This window comes from Globicephala melas, chromosome 3 (assembly GCF_963455315.2).
Source record: "Globicephala melas chromosome 3, mGloMel1.2, whole genome shotgun sequence".
In the NCBI taxonomy this organism is placed as follows: Eukaryota; Metazoa; Chordata; class Mammalia; order Artiodactyla; family Delphinidae; genus Globicephala; species Globicephala melas.
Window position 1 is genome coordinate 19,679,380 of NC_083316.1, and position 22,268 is coordinate 19,701,647.

The 22,268-nt window shown below is 35.4% G+C and overlaps 1 pseudogene; it reads left to right on the plus strand.

Annotated features, from left to right (window-relative positions):
• Positions 1-684: 684 nt before the first annotated feature.
• On the plus strand, positions 685-1,424 carry LOC115853256 (protein lin-37 homolog pseudogene; annotated as a pseudogene).
• The last annotated feature ends 20,844 nt before the right edge of the window (positions 1,425-22,268 follow it).

Below are 22,268 nucleotides of genomic sequence, written 5' to 3' on the forward strand. Positions count from 1 at the left end.
AATTTCACTTTGTGTGTGTGTGTATGTGTGGACATTGGCACTCATTTCCCTTGCACACATACCTATGAGTATAAATGCTGGGTTATAAAATAGGTGTTTGTTTAGTTTTAACAGTATTGTCAAAGAGTTTTCAAAACCTATTGTGTCAATCTTTACTTCCATCTAGAAAATTATGATTCCCTCTGACTTCACATTTTATCCAACACTTATTATTATCACCGTTTAATTATAATTCCAGTGTGTGTGTCTGTCCTTCTTATAGTTTGATATGCACTTACTTGATAAGTACTGCGCTGAAACAACTTTTTTTATTCTTAGGAGTCTTTGATATCCTCATTTATTATTATTATCTCTCAGATTATTTATACTTTATCTTATTAATTTATGGGATTAAAAAATCCAGATAGGAGAACTTACTCAAATATTTGCACTGCAAATATTTTCTCTGTTTCTGGCTTGTTCCTTCTTCTGTGATTTTTGGTTGATAGAAGTTATCAATTTTAGTGATGAGCAAATTATCCATCTTTATTTTTACGGTTATTGATTTCTGTGATGTGTTTAACAAATGTTTTTGTACCCTGGTCATGTATTCTTCCTTCTTTTCTCTAAGTTTTATCACTCTATGAATATTTATCGCATCTGAGCTTAATTTTTGTGTGTAGTGAGACCCAAACTAAATTCCCGGTGAAGGTGAAAGTAGAGAAATAAGAATTGAAGATGTCCCAGACCAGGAACAAACTGGATGCCCTTCCGCAGTGTCTGTTGGAGAAGAGTTACAAGGACAGGGAGCATCTGGCTGAGGAAGCCTGGAAGACCCACTCAGATACCCACAGCATGGATTGCTCCATCATTGTGGCCACCGGCAAAAGGCCATCTGCCCACTTCTGCCACCAGCGAATGAGGAAGAAGAGGAAGATGGATGGGCTGGCAGAGGGAGACTGCAGAAAGCCAATAAGTGTGTGATCAAGCTGTTTGACTGGAGTGGTGATTTAGCTCGGTTTAGGGAGAACACACTGCTGTAGTCAATCTGTAGTGCCTGGATGTGCAGTAGCCTCTCATTGCAAACGTGTCAACACTCGTCCAGCTCACTGCTACTCACAGTGTTTGAGGATGCAGAGGTTTCAGAGGTCACCAACAGCAAGAGTCGTTAGGTGTACAAGCTGCTTTCGCCCATAGCCCCTGGGCCACCTGGAGATGCCTGCAGATTCTGCATACCTTCCCCACTGCAGCCAGAGACACAGGATACCCCCAATGATGGGGCCAAGTCTGAGCCCTCAACTACAGCAATGTGGAGAACTGGAAACTCATTTGACAGTGGTGGACCAGCATCCTTACTCATAAATCATGAAGTTACAATAGGAGATGTCAGAGAAAGAGTGATGTCCCCGTGTCCCCCCACTCCAATAAGCATTTCCCTTCTTTGAAAAATAAGGTCAAAGTAAATTTTTTCATATAGAGATTCACTTTCACTTAGGACCATTTCTTAAAAAGACCATCATTTCCCCGGTGAACTGCAATGGCCATTTTGCCGCAAGTTGGGCCAATATATATGTGCCGATCATTTTCTGGAATGCCTATTCAACCTGTCTTTTGACTGTGCTTATGCCAGTATATCTTTATAGTTAGATTTTAAATGTGGTGATATATGCCCACCTATTATTTTCTTCTTTTTCAAGGTTTCCTTGTTTTTTTCTGGGCATTTCTCATTTTCACATGAAAAATAGAATTATATTACCATTCACACACTCACACACACAGAGACTGCTTATGATTGGAATCAAAATCAGCTTGGAGAGAAGAGACATTTTAATCTCTTGAGTCTTCTAACTCATAAATATGGTACATCTCACCATTTATTTTGGCCTTTTTAGTTTCTCAGAGCAATAATTTTTAGTTTTCATTGTACATAACTGGGACATTTTTGTTAGATTTATATTATAAACATTTGTATATATATGACCCATTAGTAGTCAGGAGAGCATTGTGTAAAATCACTAGACAAAGGAATAGAAGAATTTAAAACGTGTGTCAGTAACTTAGGTAAGTAAAAGTTTAAGTAAACTAAGAAAACCGAGGAATACATCCATAAAAACTAACATTTTCTCCAGTAACTTGTCCATTTAGAGAAGTAGGAAAGTGATCAAATTTATCTCAGGAGCAGGGTGTGTGACACTCCAGAGACCATACTGGGGATCTTTGGTTTCACAATGTTTAATACAGATGCATAGACATTTCCTTTAGACTCCCTGTGGATTCTTAAAGGAGCTGTGACATGAAAAACCATGCCTGAATAAAATATTCTAACTGGCCATTTCAAGATGCAAATATTTTGTGAGTAATGAGGAGGGAACAAGTGTATTCCCTGTTATCCAGGTTTGTTACTGTGCTGAATCAATAAGACTGAATCCACTGTCATTCCCAGGTTATTTCTCGTTTGAACAAATTTATATTCTGGATAAAGTAAAAGATCACAAAATTTTCTTGTGAACATCCAAGGTGATGACTTTTTGGAGAAGGATGTATCTTTCCCAGGCTGCAGTATGTTACAACAAGGTGCTAGTCCCATTACTCACATGGTGTGGAAGGACGGAGAGCAGAGAAGCTTTTTAGGCATAGCTGATAAAAGCTCTGGGAACATTAGGGAAAAAAAAAAAACAGTACCTTAAAAAACAAACCTGTGGGGCTTCCCTGGTGGCACAGTGGTTGAGTCCGCCTGCCAGTGCAGGAGACACGGGTTCGTGCCCCGGTCCGGGAGGATCCCACATGCCGCGGAGCAGCTGGGCCTGTGAGCCATGGCCGCTGAGCCTGCGCGTCTGGAGACTGTGCTCCACAACAGGAGAGGCCACAACAGTGAGAGGCCCGCGTACCGCAAAAAAAACAAAACAAAACAAAAAAACCCCCTGTGTATCTCAAATAATCATTCTTATGGCTTCTTGTTTTCCAGTACTTATCTGTGGAAATATGATAGCATGCAGAAATTGCTTAACTAAAGAAATGCAACAGGGCTTCCCTGGTAGCTCAGTGGTTGAGAGTCCGCCTGGGGTTCGTGCCCCAGTCCGGAAAGATCCCACATGCCGCGGAGCGGCTGGGCCCGTGAGCCATGGCCGCTGAGCCTGCGCGTCCGGAGCCTGTGCTCCGCAACAGGAGAGGCCACAACAGTGAGAGGCCCGCGTACCGCAGGGGAAAAAAAAAAAAAAGCAACAGAATTTTAAGCTAATGGGTATGTTGTGCTATGTTTTAACTTAATGATGTGGCACTTTTTGGACTATCCCACTTTATATGTAAATTTCTCTAACTCTTGTAAATGGAAAATCTCATATAGACTATGAAACATCATTGTGTAGCATAAACGTTATATCAAAATGGTTTTTCTTGATGACATGCATCCATTAGAAGGAACCCATAAAAATGTTATAAACATATTTGGATCTGCTAGGTGATGATTTTTCTTGACAAGCTAATGTGCTGTGCTATGAGTAGACATGGAGTAATATTGTTGAAAAGAACAAAATGACTTTAGTATCTTTTTTTTTTTTTTTCCCGGTATACGGGCCTCTCACTGTTGTGGCCTCTCCCGTTGCGGAGCACGGGCTCCGGACGCGCAGGCTCAGTGGCCATGGCTCATGGACCCAGCCGCTCCGCGGCATGTGGGATCTTCACGGACCGGGGCACGAACCCGTGTCCCCTGCATCGGCAGGCAGACTCTCAACCCCTGCGCCACCAGGGGTGCCCGACTTTAGTATCTTTTATGCCAAGAAAATCTCAAGAAAAACAGTACACTCTCCAAAATCCCTACTGTTAAGGTAGGCCCTTGAGAATTGCATGTTTTCACATTATATTTTTTACCCTTGCTTTCTGGATTGATAGAGAGTATATTGATGGAGATACAATTTTCTTAAAACTTCATTTAAGAAGTGCCAGGTTGGGCTTCCCTGGTGGCGCAGTGGTTGAGAGTCTGCCTGCCGATGCAGGGAACACGGGTTCGTGCCCCGGTCCGGGAGGATCCCACATGCCGCAGAGTGGCTGGGCCCATGAGCCATGGCCGCTGAGCCTGCGCGTCTGGAGCCTGTGCTCCGCAACGGGAGAGGCCACAACAGAGAGAGGCCTGCGTACCGCAAAAAAAAAAAAAAAAAAGAAGTGCCAGGTTGCTAAGATTGTCAGTATTTCAATAATAAATGATTTTCCCCCTGAGTTTTTTATAGTTCAAATAATAGTTTTAAGGAACAGAAAAATTTTAAACACATGTCAGTTTCCTATGGATAGCATCTTAAAATAATCTATATTTACTTAATTTTTAGAAGAAGACCTAGGATTTAGTGTAGCATTTGTATGTGATAAATCCTTGAAAACTTGACTTAAACTCCTACAGTCCTGATAAATAATTCAGCTGTCATTCATTTTTTGTCATTTAAACATAATATTCAAATTCTAGGCATAGACTCAGCTAAAACTGAAGATTGATAAGCCTATTAACCAGCCTGTGTGGAAAATATTAGAGATTTTTTAACAAAGAAATAAACTTCCAGTTCACTTCATAACTATGAGCAGAAAAATAAAAGACAAAAGGAATGGTATATACAGCAAGTGTCTACTCACAATATTGAAAAACTTAATTCAACATTATTTTAGACACATTTTTTAAATTTATGTAGTGAGCAAAGAAATATAGCAGTCGCTTCCAGTTTTGGAAACGTCAGAGCCTGATCAAAATAGATATTTATTAGAAACATGAAAATTCTGAGTATACTAACTCATCTATTATAAAATAGTTATTAAATGCATCACAGACTTGGTTTGCTCAAGAAGACATTAAATCCAGAGACAACAGGCCTTGAAGCAAAGGAGTGTGATGGTTTGGATTCCATGTTAATGACCAATGGCTGAAATTTGAGACAGAAAGTCAGGAGAATTGTGTTTAGACCCAAGAAAGCTCAGTAGCCAGAAGTAAGATCATTGCATAAAGCCAAGGTTCCGGAAGTTTCACACTTATTACCAAAGGAACTAAAGATCGGTAATCAAATAAATAATAAATAAATAAATGAAATAACATAGGTCCTTAAAAACTAAAGTAAGTTAGCCATAGCATGCAACAGCGGATGAAAATACACACGTGTGCGTGCGCGCATGCGTGCACACACTCACATATATTAAAAACTTGTTAGGAATTAACAACCAAAATATATCACATAATGGCATAGAGTCCAAATGTATATTGAGCATAAAGGTAAGAATTTCCAAGGTGAATAATTATTTTACAAACCAATTCCAAGCTGGTAAAACCCCAATGGCACATAGCATGAGGAAAAAAGGAAAAAAGGAAGAAAAGAAGCAAGGAAGGAAGGAAGGGAGGGAGGGAAGGCAGAGGGGGAGGGAGAAAGAAAATGAAAATATCTTTCTAAGAATTGCTTTAAATCTATTTCAGTCTAGAATTTGTTTTGTACCAATATGTAATTCAAATAATATAAATTAAAAACAAGCCAATCTTTTAGAAAATTAGTTCCATAAACAATATACAAATGGAAATAGTTCTAACATATATAGAGTCAGAGGTATAAGAGAAAAGATTTGAAAATTTACAACTATGTTATATGAGTAATATACAATAAGTAAACAGATTTTACTTCAGTATGAAATAATAAAATTCTAAGATAGGTATAACCAAATAGTTAACTTAAAAATCAAATTTAGTAGGAAGAAAATGAGTTAAAAATTAGACGTGGTTGGAATTGTCATTGTAAATACAATTGTGGAAAGCATTCAGAATACAGCACAGGGATTGGAATAGAATTTTTTTAAAAAGGAGATTAAGGGACATGATGATAAAATAAGAAAGCCAATGTGGGTCTTTTAGGAGATTCAAAACAAGAAAGTAGAAAGAATGGGAATAAATAATATTTAAATACATAATGACTGAAGTTTTCTGGAATAGATAAATGTCCTAATTGATTGAACACTGATAACAACAAAAACAACAAAAAACCCATGAAAGTAAAATAATACTTAGAAATATGTAATAAAATAGAAATTATTACAGGCAAAAATTTTATGATTTTAAGAGTATCCAAAGAAAAAAAAATAAGTTACCTACAAAAGACAGAATATTAAAGTGAAAAAAACTTTTCATAACAACAACAAAACACATAAAATTGTATCTTTCAAAGACTGAGATAAAATAAATGTCATAGTGCAGTTTTGCATCTAGCTCAACTATCTACAATAATAAGAAAAAACATTAAGACAGACAAACTGAGAAACTTTGCTACTAACAGTTACTCAATGAGAGAAATAGCAAGGATAAATTCAAGAGAGAAAGAAATTGAAGGAAGAAAGGGGAATTAAGTATTATAGAGGAAATAAATGGTAAATACATGGACAATCATAAAAAATAACTGAATGACAAAAATATATTGAAGACATTAATAAAATGAGAACTGAGTTTCAGGCAGCAGTAGTATGGACACTAAGGATGAATGAAATTTAAGTTAAAATATTCTTATTTATTAATACTGTTGTTTTTGAATTTTATTTTATTTTTTATACAGCAGGTTATTAGTTATCTATTTTATACATATTAGTGTATATATGTCAATCCCAATCTCCCAATTCATCCCACCACCATCACCCCCACCACCACTTTCCCCGCTTGGTGTCCATACGTTTGTTCTCTACATCTGTGTTAGGTCATTTGTAGAGACATGGATGGATCTAGAGACTGTCATACAGAGTGAAGTAAGTCAGAAAGAGAAAATCAGATATCGTATATTAACGCATATATGTGGAATCTAGAAAAATGGTACAGATGAACCAGTTTGCAGGGCAGAAATACTGCTTGTTGAGTAGAAAGATAATTGCCTGAAAGTGTGCTCAATTTATAAGGGTAACCATTAAAAGAACAAAATTAGACATAAAACTGTAGAAAACTAGGTAAATGGAAGGAAGAAAATGAGAAAAATGAAAATGTGTGCTATAAATAACACAAAATAATAATATAGAAATAAACATATATTAATAATCACAATTCTGTAAACAAATAAAACCAGTTAAATGATTTTTAAACACACTGCAAGAGCAGTGTTTTTACATGCTTGCTCAGCTCTGATTCTTTTGCTCTTCTGTGATGACAAACAAGACAGTGAAGCTTCTTGCCCTTCTGTCTGCACAGTCTATTATATGTTGTTCTCTACATTCTCTCTTCTCTCTGGAAAATAACCATCCTTTAATATACCAGGAAAACGTGTATTTTTTTTTTCAGATGGCTGCTTAAGTATCATATCTTTCTGAATTAGGATGCCTCATTTAAAAAAAAAGTTTCCAAAGGAATTAATAGACTATTATTATCTGGGTACTCTAAAAGCTACTTACTCCTTATTTTCCAGGTCACTTTAGTGTCTCTCATGAAAAATACTGATAGATGTATTCAGGAAGGGAAGGCATTGTGTTAAAATAGGAAAAGTGGTTTAGAATATAATTCATATGGAAAATGTACCCTGTAAGAGTCTCTCTCTACTGTCAACCATGCTTGGAAATATTTTGTGTATGGCATATATACTAATAAAAATAAGATGTATTTCATATGGCTGACATGTGGGAAAATAAAATTTATTAAATGTTATAGTGAGTAAAAACTTTAAGCTGAAAGAATTATTCATGAATTGTGTGGAAGAAAAGACTATCTCAACAAGAAGAAGAGAGGGAAGGACCACTATGCAGCCTTACTGTAGACAATAGGGCATGAGATTATGTAGGAGAAGGTTTAATTTATAGATGGCTTAGATTTTACACAGCCCTCATAATTGAAGTTGCTTCAAGTATTGAATATGATGCTCATTTTCCCACTATTGTGGTTTCAGTGGGTATAAATAAAGTATGAAGCAGCCTCCCTTTTCTTCTCAGAGGCAGTCACGAAATGGAAAGATGCCACAGGAGGCAGTTGTCCACACTATCTTTGGGGCAATGGTGGTTGAGGGCTCAGAACCATTACTGCTGCCCCCTCACTCAACACACACTTCTGTTGCCATAATTCAAAAAGAAGTAACAGTCCAGTTCTGATCATGTCATTTTCCCATTGATGATTCTTCTATGACTTCTTGTTGCCTTTGTAATAGAGGTCTATATCCTATATTATAAATTGTATATCCTTTAACATAAACTGGCCTCTTACTAACTCCCCAAAGGCATCCAGAGCTTTTTCCCCACTGCTTACCGACATTAAAGCAGAATGATCAAATTTCAGTTCTCAGAAAACTCAGCCCATACAGCTTTCAGAAAATTCACATACTGTTATTACTGCTATACATTTTCTTATTATGGTCTAACTCCAATTTATCTATCACAAATCAAATTGGAAATGAAGAAGTCTTTCTGGAATACTAGACTAGATTAGGTTTCCTATTAGAAGCTTTCATATCACTTTTACTTCTCCATTAGATAATTGACATGATTATAATGAAATAATTAACATTGTAAATTTTTACATGACTTTGTTCCTGTAATGAGATATGAGCCATGATAAATATAAACATATTTCTTTTGTTTAGTATTCAGCATACTTTGTCATACAGAAATAATGTAATTATATTTAAATACTTCTTAAAAGTGGGCATAATGATACTTCCCTCATGTCGTTGCTGTGAGATTAAATAACAAATAAAAAAGCCCACTAATAATTTGACTGACACTTCATGTATGACCATAGCATCATGTAACTTAAGTCTCACAGTAACTCAGTTTGTCAGGCATTTACTCATTTTTTACAAATTAAAAAATAATGTATCTCAAACAGTTTTATAATTATTTCAAGGTCATAAAACTAGCACATTTCTATTTTACTCTAAGTATATACTCCTTTTTCTTGGTTACAGCTTTATTAACTATAATTCACAAATCATACAATTTACCCACTTAAAGTATATGTCAGTGGTTTTTAGCATATTCACAGAGTTGTGCAACCAATACTGCAGTCAACTTTACAGCTTTTTCATCACCCCAAAAAGAAATTCCATATCTTTAGCAGTCATCCCTTATTTTCCTACAGTGAGGCAACTAATAATCTACTTTCTCTGTCTATGAATTGGCCTGTGCTAGACATTTTATATAAATGCAGTCATGCAATGTATGGCCTTTGTAAGAGGCTTGTTTCACTCTGCATAATGTTTTTAAGGTTCACCTATAGTGGAACATGTATCAGTACTTCATTCCTTTTTATTGCCAAATAATATTCGATCGTGAGGATTTTATTATCCAGTCATTAATTGATGAACATTTGTATTGTTTCTACTTTTTGGCTATTATGAATAATGCTGCTGTGAAGTTTATATGCAAGTTTTTGTGTGAACATGGTGTTTTCATTTCTCTTGAGTTAAAGTATATACTCTTTATATCATTTATAATCATAGCATTTTATCCATTATTTCATTTTAGGAATTATTTGTGACTTTTAAATATCATCCCCCTTATTATTTTTTTCATTAAAATGACTATCAGTCCTTAACTTTTCTCAATAATTAGCATAGTTGCTAAATGCTGGATTAATGAATTCTGTACTGTTTGGAAAGTAATTCATACAACTTTGCATAGATTTATGGAACTTATCAGGAAATTAAAGCAAATTAATAAAATATTTCTCTATGACTCACTCCTCGTAACAGTGGCACTAGATGTGTCTTCTCTTTAACACTATCTGAACATTTATAAGCTAGAACTTCATATTAATTGTATAAGGATATTTTAAACATATTAACATATTATGTATTGGAGATTATTGGAGGTTTCAGTAAAATGCTCAGCTTGGGCTATACAGGAAACCAGATATCAGATGCATCAGTGAGTCACACATGGCTTCTGTAGCTCTAATCATATATACCTAAAACAAACACAGTACCTTCCTGTATGTCTGTCTTCATAAATTTATTATGTCTGTCTTCATGGTTTTATATCATTTTATAGCTAATTTGTTTTTAAAATCATGGGGAGAAAAACCAACATCTCTAACCATTTTCAAATATAATCTGATATTTTCATGTACTTTCCACGGTGTCATAGTTTCACTTGTTTGTACCTGGTAACTACAGTTGATTTTGAGCTGTTCATTCCAGAGTTCTTCAAAGGCATTATTTAGATTTGTTAGGAAAAAAATACCCCATATTTCAAATATATTTTTGACTTTGAAATTTACTGAACCTCATAATTATTTTTAAAGTTTAAAACTGAATTTATAGTAGATCACATTTATACATTTAAAGGTCTCCGTGGTATTCTTCAAGCCCATGAACAGAATGATTTTATCTTAACTAGGCACTGTTAATTTCACTGCAGTGATTAATAAACCCTGTCACTATGCATTTATAAACCTGCTATTCCAGGGTTGCATTTATTGCTTTCCTGTTTTCAAAGTGCCTTTTCATAGGAGCAGTTTAACAAATGTTAAATTTCAAAGACACATAATAGAAAATTACAGACATTTAAATGATGGATGCTAATTTGTTCCTTATAAAACGTCAGGTAAATTAAGGTCATGTCTATAGAAGACAGTCATTCTAAGCTAAATTTTATTGTTAGATAATAAATATGTCTCCCCTCTTATACCCTACCCATACAGTTATCTACTCAGAATTTAATGTAGTTTTTTTTTAAAAGATCTTTTTTGGAGTATAATTGCTTCACAATACTGTGTTAGTTTCTGTTGCACAACAAAGTGAATCAGCCATATGTGTACATATATCCCCATATCCCCACCCTCTTGAGCCTCCCTCCCATCCTCCCTATCCCACCCCTCTAGGTCATCGCAAAGCACTGAGCCAGTCTCCCTATGCTATGTTTCTGCTTCCCACCAGCCAACAATTTTACATTTGGTAGTGTATATATGTTGATGCTACTCTCACTTTGCCCCAGCTTCACCCTTCCACCCCATGTACTCAAGTCCATTCTCTATATCTACCTCTTTATTCCTGCCCTGCAACTAGGTTCATCAGTACCATTTTGTTTTTTTTTTTTAGATTCCATAAACATGCGTTAGCATATGGTATTTATTTTTTCTTTCTGACTTATTCACTCTGGATGACAGACTCTAGGTCCATCCACCTCACCACAAATAACTCAATTTCGTTTCTTTCTATGGTTGAGTAATATTCCATTGTATATATGTGCCACATCTTCTTTATCCATTCATCTGTCAGTGGACATTTAGGTTGGTTCCATGTCCTGGCTATTGTAAATAGTTCTGCAGTGAACATTGTGGTACATGTCTCTTTTTGAATTATGGTTTTCTCAAGGTATATGCCCAGTAGTGGAATTGCTGGGTCATATGGTAGTTCTATTTTTAGTTTTTTAAGGAACCTCCATACTGTTTTCCATAATGGTGTATCAACTTACATACCCACCAACAGTGAAGGAGAGTTCCCTTTTCACCACACCCTTTCCAGCACTTATTGTTTCTAGATTTTTTGATAATGGCCATTCTGACAGCTGTGAGGTGATACCTCATTGTAGTTTTGATTTGCATTTCTCTAATAACTAGTGATGTTGAGCATCATTTCATGTGCATCTTGGCCATCTGTATGTCTTCCTTATGGAATGTCTATTTAGGTCTTCCACCCATTTTTTAACTGGGTTGTTTTAACTAGATTGTTTTAACTGGATGGTTTTTAACTGGATTGTTTTTTAACTAAATTGTTGTTTTGATATTGAGCTCCATGAGCTGTTTGTATATTTTGGAGATTAATCCTTTATCTGTTGTTTAATTTGTAAATATTTTCTCCCATTCTGAGGGTTGTCTTTTTGTCTTGTTTACGGTTTCCTTTGCTGTGCAAAAGCATTTAAGTTTAATGAAGTCCCATTTGTTTATTTTTGTTTTTATTTCCATTACTCTAGGAGGTGGGTCAAAAAAGATCTTGCTGTGGTTTATGGCAAAGAGTGTTTATCCTGTGTTTTCCTCTATGAGTTCTATAGTGTCTGGTTTTACATTTAAGTCTTTAATTCATTTTGAGTTTATTTTTGTGTATGCTGTTAGGGAGTGTTCTAATTTCATTCATTTACATGTAGCTGTCCAGTTTTCCCAGCACCACTTTTTGAAGAGGCCGTCTTTTCTCCATTGTATGTTCTTGCATCCTCTGTCGTAAATTAGGTGACCATATGTGCATGGGTTTATCTCTGGGCATTCTGTCCTGTACCATTGATCTATATTTCTGTTCTTGTGCCAGTACCATACTGTCTTGATTACTGTAGCTTTGTGGTATAGTTTGAAGTCGGGGAGCATGACTCCTCCAACTCCGTTTTTCTTTCTCAAGATTGCTTTCACTATTCGGGGTCTATTGTGTTTCCATACGAATTGTAAAACTTTTTGTTCTAATTCTGTGAAGAATGCCATTGGTAGTTTGATAGGGATTGCATTAAATTTGTAGATTGCTTTGGATAGTATAGTCATTTTCGCAATATTGATTCTTCCAATCAAAGAACATGGTATATTTCTCCATCTGTTTGTGTCATCTTTGATTTCTTTCATCAGTGTTTTATAGTTTTCTGAGTGCAAGTCTTTCACCTCCTTAGGCAGGTTTATTCCTAGGTATCTTATTCTTTTAATTGCAGTGGTAAATGGGAGTGTTTCCTTAATTTCTCTTTCTGATTTTTCATTGTTGGTGTATAGGAATGCCACATATTTCTGTGCATTAGTTTTGTATTCTGCAACCTTACCAAATTCATTGATTAGTTCTAGTAGTTTTCTGGTGGCATCTTTAGGATTTTCTATGTATAGTATCATGTCATCAGCAAACAGTGACAGTTTTACTTCTTCTTTTCCGATTTGTATGCCTTTTATTTCTTTTTCTTCTCTGATTGCTATGGCTAAGACTTCCAAAACTATGTTGAATAAGGGTGATGAGAGTGGACATTCTTGTCTTGTTCCTGATCTTAGTGGAAATGCTTTCAGTTTTTCACCATTGAGTTTGATGCTTGCTGTGGGTTTATCATATATGGCCTTTATTATGTTGAGGTAGGTTCCCTCTATGCCCATTTTCTGGAGATTTTTTATCCTAAATGGGTATTGAATTTTGTCAGAAGCTTTCTCTGCATCTACTGAGATGATCATATGTTTTTTATTCCTTAATTTGTTAATGTGTTGTATCACATTGATTGATTTGCATATATTGAAGAATCCTTCCATCCCTGGGATAAATCTCACTTGATCATGGTGTATGATCCTTTTAATATGCTGTTGGATTCTGTTTGCTAGTATTTTGTTCAGGATTTTTGCATCTATGTTCATCAGTGTTATTGATCTATAATTTTCTTTTTTTGTGTTATCTTTTTCTGGTTTTGGTGTCAGGATGATGGTGGATTCTTAGAATGAATTTGGGAGTTTTTCTCCCTCTGCAATTGTTTAGAAGAGTTTGAAAAGGATCAGTGTTAGGTCTTCTCTAAATGTTTGATAGAATTCTCCTGTGAAGCCATCTGTTCCTGGATTTTTGTTTGTTGGAAGATTTTTAATTACAGTTTCAATATCATTACTAGTGATAGGTCTGTTTATGTTTTCTAATTCTTCCTGGTTCAGTCTTGGAAAATTGTACCTTTCCAAGAACTTGTTCATTTCTTTGTGGTTGTCCATTTTATTGGCATATAGTGATTTGTAGTAGTCTCTTAAAATCCTTTGTATTTCTGCAGTGTCATTTGTGATTTCTCCTTTTTCAGTTCTAATTTTCTTGATTTGCGTCCTCTTCCTTTTTTTCTTGATGAGTCTGGGTAAGGGTTTATCAATTTTATTTATCTTCTCAAAGAACCAGCTTTTTGTTTGTTTGTTTTGCAGTACATGGGCCTCTTACTGTTGTGATCCTTCCTGTTGCGGAGCACAGGCTCCGGATGCACAGGCTCAGTGGCCATGGCTCACAGCCCCAGCCACTCCGCGGCATGTGAGATCCTCCCAGACCGGGGCATGAACCCGTATCCCCTGCATCGGCAGGTGGACTCTCAACCACTGCGCCACCAGGGAAGCCCCAATAACCAGCTTTTAGTTTTACTGATCTTTATTATTGTTTTCCTTATTGCTATTTCATTTATTTCTGCTTTGATCTTTATGATTTCTTTCTTTCTACTGATTTTGGTTTTCTCTACTCTTCTTTCTCTAGTTGTTTTAATTTAGGGTTAGATTGTTTATTTTAGATTTTTCTTGTTTCTTGAGGTGAGATTGAATTGCTATTAACTTCCCGCTTAGAACTGCTTTTGCTGAGTCCCATAGGTTTTGGGTCATCATGTTTTAATTGTCATTTGTTTCTATGTATTTTTTAATTTCTTCTTTGATTTCTTCAGTGATCTCTCGGTTATTTAGAGCACACTGTTTAGCCTCCATGTATTTGTGTTTTTTACAGTTTTCTTTTCCTGTAATTGATTTCCAATCTCATAGTGTTGTGGTCAGAAAGGACGCTTGATACAATTTCAATTTTCTTAAATTTTCCGAGGCTTGATTTGTGACCCAAGATGTGATCTATCTGGAGAATGTTCCGTGTGCACTTGAGAAGAAAACGTATTCTGCCACTTTTGGGTGGAATGTTCTATAAATATCAATTAGATCTATCCGTCTATTGTGTCATTTAAAGCTTGTGTTTCCTTATTTATTTTCTGTTTGGATGATCTGTCCATTTCTGTAGGTGGGGTGTTAAAATCTCCTACCATTATCGTGTTACTGTCAATTTCTCCTTTCATGGTTGTTAGCATTTGCCTTATGCATTGAGGTGCTTCTATGTTGGGTGCATTTGCATGTCAGTAGCATTATATTCATATAAACATTTATAATTGTTATATCTTCTTCTTGGATTGATCCTTTGATAATTATGTAGTGTCTCTCCTTATCTCTTGTAACAGTCTTTATTTTAAAGTTTATTTTATCTTACATGAGTATTGCTACTCCAGCTGTCTTTTAATTTCCATTTGCATGGAGTATCTTTTTCCATCCCTTCGCTTTCATTCTGTATGTGTCCCTAGATCTGAAGTGGGTCTCTTGTAGACAGCATATATATTTGTCTTGTTTTTGTATCCATTCAGCCAGTCTGTGTCTTTGGGTTGGGGCATTTATTCCATTTATATTCAAGGTTATTATCAGTATGTATATTCCTATTACCATTTTCTTAATTGTTTTGGGTTTGTTTTTGTGGGTCTTTTTCTTCTCTTGTGTTTTCCACCTAGAGAAGTTTCTTTAATACTAGTTGTAAAGCTGGTTTGGTGATACTGAATTCTCTTAACTTTTGCTTGTCTGAAAAGCTTTTGACTTCTCCATCGAATCTGAATGAGATCCTTGCTGGGTAGAGAAATCTAGGTTGTAGGTTTTTCTCTTTTATAAGTTTAAGGATATCCTGCCACTCCCTTCTGGCCTTCAGAGTTTCTGCTGAAAAATCAGCTGATAACCTTTTGGGGATTCCTTTGTATGTTATTTTTTATTTTTTCCTTGCTGTTTTTAATAGTTTTTCTTTGAATTTAATTTTTGTTTGTTTGATTAATATGTGTCTTAGTGTGTTTTTCCTAGGGTTTATCCTGGATGGGACTCTGTGCTTCTTGGACTTGGGTGACTATTTCCTTTCCCATGTTAGGGAAGTTTTCATCTATAATCTCTTCAAATATTTTCTCAGACCCTTTCTTTTTCTCTTCTTCTTCTGGGACCCCCATAATTCGAATGTTGGTGCGTTTAGTGTTGTCCCAGAGGTCTCTGAGGTTGTTTTCAATTATTTTCATTCTTCTTTCTTTATTCTGCTCCTCGGCAGTTATTTCCACCATTTTGTCTTCCAGCTCACTTATTCATTCTTCTGCCTCAGTTATTCTGTTATTGATTCCTTCTAGTGTATTTTTCATTTCAGTTGTGTTGTTCATCTCTGTTTGCTTGTTCTTTAGATCTTCTAAATCTTTGTTAAACATTTCTTGTATTTTCTCAGTCCTTGCATCCATTCTATTTCCGAGATTCTGGATCATCTTTACTATCATTACTCTGAATTCTTTTTCAGGTAGATTGCCTATTTCCTCTTCATTTATTTGGTCTTATAAGTTTTTACCTTGCTCCTCCATCTGTGACATATTGTTTTGCAGTCTCATTTTTTTTTTTTTTTTGAATGAGTTGGATTGTTTTCCTGTCTTACTGGTTGTTTGGCTTGAAGCTTCCAACACTGGAGTTTGTAGGCTATTGGGTAGAGCTGGGTCTTGGTGCTGAGATGAGGAACTCTGTGAGACCTCATTCTGACGCATATTCCCTGGGATCTGAGGTTCTCTGTTAATCCAGTCGTTCGGACTTGGAACTCCCACTGCAGGAGCTTCAGCCCGACCCCAGGCTCATGAACCAAGATCCCACAAGTGGTGTGGGTTCTCAAAAACAAAGAGAGAGAACAATAACAAAGTTAAAAATAAAATTAGGCTAGGAAACTAACAGATATGTTAGAAAGAATATAAAAATAAAAATATAGATGAATCAACAACTGGAAGGTACATCAGTAGCACAATTTTAAAAAAGAGGAGGAGGGAAAAGAAAAAAAAGGGGGGGAAAGGCCTTGGCTGTGGAGGGTGGGGCCTAAGCAAGGGCAAGGTTTAGGCTGTGGGCAGGGCCTATGCTTAGGCCCTACAGGGGTGGAAAAGGCCCTGGGGGCTGTGGAAGGTGGAGCTTAGGCTCAAGGAACAGAAGGTACCCAGACGTGCCCCCCACCCCTGGTCTCAGAGGGCAGGGGACCTCACCTGGGAGCCCAGTAGGCTCCCTGGGCTCAAGTGGGCAGGGCAAATGCCCTCCTCTCCTCTCTTGCTCCTCCGGTCTGGAAGGGCCCCTCCCGCCTGCCTCTCCTGATCTCCCCAGCCTTAGGGGCGCAGATCCTGTCTGGCCTTCACTTCTCCTCCCCTCCTCAGTCCTCCTACTTCCTACCAGTTCTTTGGGGGTCCTACTGGTACTTTGGGGTTCCTCCCATCTCCTTAGGCTTCAGAGTCCCCCACCAGAAGCCAGCGGTACCCTAGTTGTGGGGAGAAGCTAACTCTGCATCTTCCCACACCACCATCTTGGGCCCTTTTCTAATGTAGTTTTTAAATAAGCATTAGATATGACTAAGTTGTTCTTATTACTCATCAACCCAGATTTGAAATAAACAATTGGATAAAATATTCTAAAATAATAGAATGATACTGAATAACCTCACAACAACACACATAGGTCAAAAAACTTTTCCCACTTTACCCATAGGAAAAGTCTGGCATAAAGAAGTTACAGCAACCTGGTGAAAGTGATGAAATACAACTTCTAACCAATGCCAGCTCCAAACTCATCAACATAAAATGAACAATTCCACTACTAAAACGTTGTATTAGTTATATATGAATATAATGCTACTGACATGCAAGTAAAACAATGTGAATGTGTCCCAATAGAAGTCATATTTATAAATGGTCATCTGCAGCCTTTGTATAATTAGTAATTAGCAATTACTGTCAGTTTACCACTTTATTTGGGGCTTAATTAAAACCAATAAAGTTAAAATATATACTCTAGGGCTATGATCTAAACTCTTATTAACAAAATAAAATTGAAAAATATTTTGAAAATATTTTGGAAAAATATTTTCAGTCATATTCTGTTAGTAAACATTTCATGTCAATTTTTATCCAATTAAAAATTTTTATATTGTCATTATATCTATTTTAGATTTTTTTAAAAGATGCTATTAAAGAAAATTAATCAAACAATTATGTTACTAGGTGAAAGCACATATCTGGAGAGATTTTAAGAAAAAGGAGTGAAAGAATCAGAGAAGAAATGAGTAACAGCAAAAACAAATTGGACTCAGTGATAACCTATGAGTGTACTTCTAAGGAATCACACAATATTGTTTCTCAAATAATTCAAACAACAGATATTAAAAATGTTCTGGAGACTTCTCTGTTTATTCTTACTGCATGATATTTAAAATATATACACTTTTGCAACTTAATAGGTGAATTAAATAATTTTTTCGTGACAAAACCAAATGGAATAATTTTATCTTCAAGTTCTGAATATTACAGAGCCAGAATACTGACAGATGGATACTTCAGGTTATTGCATGTGTATGCATATGTATATTTTATCATGGGAAATTTGATTTTTTTAAACCAATATGAGAAAATTAATTCCATAAAGAAAATGTTTCTGTAAGTATATTTTACTTTGTATGCTACATTTTCTGGAACATACTGATCAATGTAAATAGTTATATAGTGTCATCAGGTTAGTTTTTTCCTGGTTAAAAATATTATAAGGCTAAAAGTTTATACTATTCATTGGACACACTCGTGTTTGAATATGCACTTTAGGAAGAATCCTATATAAAGTAAGTGGAATTTTTCTAGAATATCATCAGTTTCTCTACACTAAAACCAAGATATAATCAATAGTCAATATAGTTCATCCATTAATTAAGTTTGAATTTGAAGTAAAATATGAAAATCCAATGTAGATTGTTCAATTTATCTTGTCTATTCTGGCAGTTTAATGAACTTATATTCATAATTATGAAATGGAATACTATAAGCATATTCTCAATGTTAATCAGTGGTGTCCCAGGATATAGCCATGCCCCTGGTTTAGTCTGAGTTCTCATTCAGAGAGATAAGTTGATTTGGCTCAAACATTTATCTCTCTGAAATTGATCTCTGTTTACTTCACAGAGGGATACAACATACTCTTCAAGTATTTGTAAGAAAAGATTTCTAGTGATCTAAATGATTTTAGTTTTAATTTAGTTTTCATGTTTTCCATATATACCTAAATATATGGTTAAATTAGTTGATTTGTTTAAATGGACCAAGATCCTGATATTCACAAAAGATCTCTTCTTCATTAAAATATTAACATAAATTGTTCACCTAAATTTTAAAATGTATTATTTTCAAAAACGTATTTTTAATCTATGTAAGTTACCATTAAAGTATTCTAAAAACAAAAATATAAAATAAGAATATAGGGCTTCCCTGGTGGCACAGTGGTTGAGAGTCCGCCTGCCGATGCAGGGGACACAGGTTCGTGCCCCGGTCCGGGAAGATCCCACATGCCGCAGTGACTGGGCCCGTGAGCCATGGCCGCTGGGCCTGCACGTCCGGAGCCTGTGCTCTGCAACGGGAGAGGCCACAACAGTGAGAGGCCCGCGTATGGCAAAAAAAAAAAAAAAAAAAAGAATATAATTTGATAAATAGAAAGGCTGCTATATTGAGAGTATTCATGGGAGATAATGAATAACTAGTAATAACCAGGGTTTTATTTTTTCAGATTTTAGTTTATTTAAATATTTTATAAAATTCTTGTCATCTGATATGTGATTTCAAAGATGTAGAACATGTACACTTTGTACATTAATTAAATGGTTAGCTTTCAGTTTGATTTATTTATAAACCTCAATGATTTTATCAAAGCAGAACCTTCCTTCTTCATACCTCACCATAGGAATAAAACATAACTAGGGAATAGCTAATCACAGAGAATACTGTCAAATTGACTAGTCATGTTCTCAGATTTAGTAAATATTTGTTTTAGAAGAATATGTTTAGAGACCTTCTGTGTAACAACAAGAATAAACAACTTAAAAACTGAAGACACAAGAGCTTTTGCTCTTTTCATTATGAAATCTCTTGTCTGCCTAGCTTGTGTGGCTCATTAAAAAGGACCCCTAAGGATGGTTTATACAAGTTGCACTAGTTTTTTCAGTCTTTAAAGATTGAAATAATACATTTTGAAAATAGTGAGATTATTTTTTTTTATTTAGTCTCAGTATAAAGGAACACAGAAGCAGTATCAAGATAAAGGAGTGTCTTGCTGTGTTTGTTTATATTAAACATTTTCAGGAACTAATGAATAGGCTTTTTAGGAAGAGGGCATTTGAAGTCAGAATTTTTATATTCAAATATTAGAAGCCAATTTAATTCACTTAGAAAAATAAAGGGAATTTTAAAGCAGGCTAATTAGTAGTCTAGAATCTATGACACTGATGGAGAATAGAACTTAGATAAACATAAAGTAAGGTTGGCAGAGTTGAGACACAGGCATTGGAATGTTGTGCTTAGGATGTTGCCCCTAGCAAAATCTACAAATACCAAATACTATGGTCCCTGGAAATGTCAACATAGGAAATGATACGGGGATCTGGGAATAGTGTTTAACAAATCCTGCAACTTTGTGTGCATCTCTCAAAATGTAGAATCTCAGTAGAAAGCACCTTGATGGTCCATGCATAGAGCCCATTCTTATATTTTGAAAGAGAGGATGGGGCACTTATAGTTCCTTATAAATCTCTGTAGAGAAAAGTAGTTACTACCTGATACCAAAGTCTCCTAGTGGTTATGCTTTTTAAAGTTGTTTTTATTGCCATGTTTTTAATATAAGCCACTTTTTAATTGATTATGAGATAACAACTAAGCATAACTAAAAATGTGTTGACTGTAATATTTTGGAAAATGTGAATCATACTGTTTAGAAGACTGGAAGTAACTTACATTTTTAACTTTCCAACTTCTTCTGTCACTTTTTGTGTGTGTGTTTGTTTTTAATTAATTCATTTCCTTGTTGCTTATTTATCTTATACATAGTAGTTTGTGTCTTTTAATCCCATGCCCCTATCTCCCCCCTCCCCCCTTCCCTTTCTCCACTGGTCACCTCTAATTTGTTCTCTTTATCTGTGAGTCGGTTTCTGTTTTGTTATATTAATTCATTTGTGTTATTTATTAGATTCCACATATAAGTGATAACAAAGAGTATTTGTCTTTGTCTGACTTATTTCACTAAGCATAATAACCTCTGGGTCCATCCACGTATTGCAAATGGTAGAATTTTATTTTTATGGCTGAGTAGTATTCCATTGTACATACATACCACATCATCTTTGTCCAGTCATCTGTGATGGACATTTAGGTTGCTTCTGTATCTTGGCTATTGTAAATAATGCTGCATTGGAGTGCATTTATCTTTTTGAATTAGTGTTTTTGTTTTCTTCGGGTATACTCCCAGGAGTGGTACTACTGGATGATATGGTAGTCCTATTTTTAGTTTCTTGAGGAAAATCCGTACTGTTTTTCATAGTGACTGCACAAATTTATATTCCCACCATCAATGTACTAGCACTCCCTTATCTCCAATTTGTTATTGGTAGACTTTTTGATGATAGCCTTTCTGACAAGTGTGAGGTAATATCTCTTTGTGGTTTTAGTTTGCATTTCTCTGATGATTAGCAATGTTGAGCATGTTTTCATGTGCCTCTTGGCCATCTTTATATACTCTTTGGAAAAATGTCTATTTGGGTCTTCTATTTTTCAATTGGGTTGGTTAGATAGATAGATAGATAGAGAGTTGTGTGAGTTGTTTATATATACACACACACACACACACACACACACACACACACACACACATACGTACATATGTATATTTTTTGGATATTAACCCCTTTTGAGTCATATCATTTGCAATTATTTCTCTCATTCAGTAGGTTGTCTTTTTGTTTTCTAGATGGTTTCCTTTGCTGCGCAAAAGCTTTTAAGTTTAATTAGATCCCATTTGTTTATTTTTACTTTTGTTTCCTTTGCCTTAGAAAACAGATCTTAAAGAATTCACTACAATTTATGTCAAAAAGTGTTCCATCTATGTTCTCTTCTAGGGGTTTTATGGTTTCAGGTATTACATTTAGATCTTTAATCTATTCTGAATTTATTTTTTGTATCTGGTGTTACAGAATGTCCTAATTTCATTCTTTTAGATATAGCTGTCCAGTTTTTTCCAGCACCACTTATTGAAGAGACTGTCTGTTCTCCATTGTATATCCTTGCCTCCTTTGTCATAGATTAATTGACCATAAGTGCATCGGTTTATTTCTGGGCACTCTATTCTGTTCTAGTGATTTGTGTGTCTGTTTTGTGCCAATACCATGCTGTTTTAATTACTATAGCTTTGAAGTATAGTCTGAAGTCAAGGAACATGATACCTCTAGCTTTGTTCCTTTTTTCTCAAGATTGCTTTGGCAATTTGGGGTCCTTTGTAGTTCCATATAAATTTAAGTTTATTTGTTCTAGTTCTCTGAAAAAGGTTATGGGTATTTTGATTGGAATTACATTAAATCTGTAGATTGCTTTGGGTAGTATGGACATTTTAACAATATAAATTCTGCCAATCTATGAACGTGGGATGTCTTTCCATTTCTTTGTATTATCTTCAATTTCCTTCATCAGTGTTTTACAGTTTCAGAGCATAGATCTTTCACCTCCTTGGTCAAGTTTATTCCTAGGTATTTTATTCTTTCTGATGT